The 3,373-nt window shown below is 37.4% G+C and overlaps 1 non-coding gene across 1 annotated transcript; it reads left to right on the top strand.

Annotated features, from left to right (window-relative positions):
* The first annotated feature begins 2,819 nt into the window (after positions 1-2,819).
* Positions 2,820-2,926, top strand: LOC112438550 (U6 spliceosomal RNA). Its single transcript, XR_003026962.1, has one exon. It is a non-coding gene; the product is annotated as a U6 spliceosomal RNA (small nuclear RNA).
* Positions 2,927-3,373: the final 447 nt, after the last annotated feature.

The following is a 3,373-nucleotide window of genomic DNA, read 5'->3' as shown; positions in this document are numbered from 1 at the left end:
AGCCCTACTTTTTCTCTCTTGTTAATATATGTCCTGTCTGTGTTTTCCTCCCAATCTTCTGTGCTGCTGCCTTAGTTAAGACCTTCATCTACATAGTATTCTAATTAGTTCTCCCTTCATATATCTGGTCTTTTAATTGGTCTCCCTGTCTCCTGCAGCTTTGTTCCCTTTTAGTCCATTCTCTAACTGCTGCTAGAATAGTCTTCTACTGTCTTCTTAATGATTATAGAATAAAATCCAAATTCTTTAGTGTGATATGTAAGGACCTCAATGATTTCACACTTCCATGTCAGATAGCTTATGCTACTTTCTCTACTGGAAATGCTCCCTCACCTTGGCCTTCTAATAAGCATGTACTCAATGGCCAACATTTAGCTCCAGATTCACCTCTTCCAGGAAAATTTCCATGGCTGCTTTACCTTTTGCTCCAGTTTTGTGTTTCCCCACTCTTCCTACACATATTTACTTAAATACTTAAATATTTTCTTAAATATGTTGTCCCATGTACTAATATACATATCCACCTTCCCTTACTAAGTTGTAATCTCCTTGAGGGCAGGGACTTTGTTATGATCCTTTTCTGTTTTCACTCTGTTTTGTTTCACTGCTTATCATAACATATAATACCACAATATTGTCAGTCAAAGAAATGCATGAATGAACCAACCACTCATGAGCTGCACTAATAAAAATGTACACCATTAGGTGCAAGAAAGATGATCATCCTGTTTCTATTACTTTTTTATTTTGCTATAGTCAGACCATCATTTAAAGAGAGCCTTGGCTAAAAAATCTTTCAGAGCCCTTCTGTTTCTGAGAGTTCTTCATTCTACCTTATCCTCAATACTATGGGGGATACCAAGGTATGAGATATAATATGCATTCACAGTAAGCTTACAATATATCTGACCAAATGAGGTTAACATCTATGAAAAACTCAAGCAGAAGTATGTTTGGAATGATAAGGCAATAGTGCTAGGCATCAAATTAGTAACACAGCATCATTAAAAAACTCAGGAGGGGATATTTAGCTAATGGCTGGAATGGTTAGACAAGTCTTTCTGAAGGGATGGGACTTGAATTGAAATTTAGCAAATGAGAAGGCATGAGTAATGTAGTAATAACAGCAAAGAGACAGAATAGCAAACTGGTTAAGAGTATAGACAGTCCAATTTTCTGGCTTTAAACTCAGCTCTCCCACTTACTAGACCATATGACTTTGGGCAAGTGACTTCACCTCTCTCAGCCTCACCTAATTCTTCCATACATTTAAGATGGAAATCATATTTGCCTCATGTTGGGAAGATCAAGTAAAATATTGTGAATAAAGAGTTTAGAAGAGTACCTAGTTCATAGTAAGCACTTAATGAGTCAATAAGTATTGGTTGTTTTTATTATGCCTTACATATACTGAAGGCTTTCAGTTTGCACAACTTGTTTTGCATATTTCCTCAGCGACCCTGTGAGAACTGGGAAGTGTCTAATTTCCATTTGACAAATGGTAAAACTGACGTCCAGAAAAAGGAAGTGACTTATCAAAAGTGAGCTAATGGAAGAGTCCAGCCTTCCTTTGGCCATTGGTTAGCCTTTTATACTCAGTGATATCAAGGCTTCTCCGTAGCTGTTTTATTCACGTCTGGGAGATAAAGTGGAGTTGGGTACAGCAAGGGGTAGGGGGGATAATGGGAGAAGAAAAGTGTAGACAAAAAGCCAGAACTATCTTCAGGATTTGATGTTTGTTAAGGATCACCCAGCTCGGTGGATAAGGTTCAGGTCCTGCCTTCTAGGACACAAAAGAAGCACAATAGACAACCCATCCTACTAGGATAGAAATTATTTGGGAGGATATAAAATAGTTCCATGCCTCACTCTCCTTGTCAGCCATCAAAACAAACAGAAAGTTCTGAAAGGGTTGAGTCAACTTCCTGAGGAGGAAAGGGGAGCTTTTCTGCAATTAATAACATCTGGCAAAATTGTTTCTGATTAGTCAGCATGTGTTCCAAGGGTAACTTTTCACATTGGGTGGTGTGTAATTCATGTCCGGTTGTCACACTGAGACAAATGTAGCAATAACTACACTTTTCTCACACAAACAACTCATCAGAACCCCCATCTAGGGAAAAACTACATCCTGGATTAGCATTTTTAAAAATTACTTTTATAGGCTGTATTTCACAAGGGTTCTTCCTCCATGCGTCTAGGCAAGGTCTCTGACTATAAAGCCACACACAGGAAAACAGCCTCACTATTTCTCTTTGAATCACTTCTCCCTTTCACTCCCCTTTTCTCTCTCTCTGTCTCTCTCACTCTGTATTTGTCTCTCTCTCACACACACACAGACACACATACACTCACATACACACAGAGTTCCAGTTCTATTTCTCCATGTTAAACTGAGAAATCGATACTCTCACATCACCAGTGTGATTTCTAAACACTACAGTTTAGAATACTTTTTAAAAATGAAGTACAGATCAACAAACTATGCCAAGTGCCTACCATGTGCCAGATATTCTGCATTTTTAACAGAACTCCTATGACAAAACTTGGTTGTGGAATATTACTCATCTCTATCTTGCAGACAGGCAAACTGAGACTTGAGAAAAGCAAGAAACAATGGAACTATAAATCAATGCCAAGTATCTCTGGCTCCAAAACCACATACTCTGTACATTAAAGCCTCTCATTGTGGAAATAATAGAAAACCAACCAGGCACTATGAATGCTAAACCTATATCTGTCTTATTTAATTCTCACAACAAACTGATGAGTTAGCTAGTGCTGTTATCTACACTTTACAGATGAAGAAACCAAGGCTCATGCTCACTTTCACAGCACATAAACTAAAATTGGAAAAATGAATAGATGATTAGCATCGTCCTTATATAAGGAGGACACATAAATTCATAAAATATGCTATATTTGTCTATATTTGTACAATAAAATGATTAGCAACATGAATGAATGCATAACTTCCATACCCAATATATTCACTGAATCTCATACACATAATATTGAGTGAAAGCAATGAGACAAGAAAAGAAAACATAGCATATGATTCCATTCATATAAACTTTAAAAAACAGGCAAAAGTAAACCATAGTGTTTATATAGAGAGAAAAGCAAGCAAGCTATTATCTATTATTGCATATGCTCATTCATATTGCTTCCCTCTGTTTCTGCTTCTTTTTTTATGCATAATATACCTTAAAATAAAATTTTATTTTTCTAGGCCCTAGGGAAGGGCCTGGGACCTTTCTTAAGAGAAACTTTACAGGCTTCACCTTGGGATGCACCATAAGTACAGACATGAGAACTGTGAGAGGACCAAGCCAGGGTAGAGGGGTTGGCTGGGGACAATTATTTCGCATGG

This window comes from Pan paniscus, chromosome X, assembly GCF_029289425.2.
Source record: "Pan paniscus chromosome X, NHGRI_mPanPan1-v2.0_pri, whole genome shotgun sequence".
Taxonomy (NCBI): Eukaryota; Metazoa; Chordata; class Mammalia; order Primates; family Hominidae; genus Pan; species Pan paniscus.
This window is presented reverse-complemented; position numbering and strand designations above follow the sequence as displayed.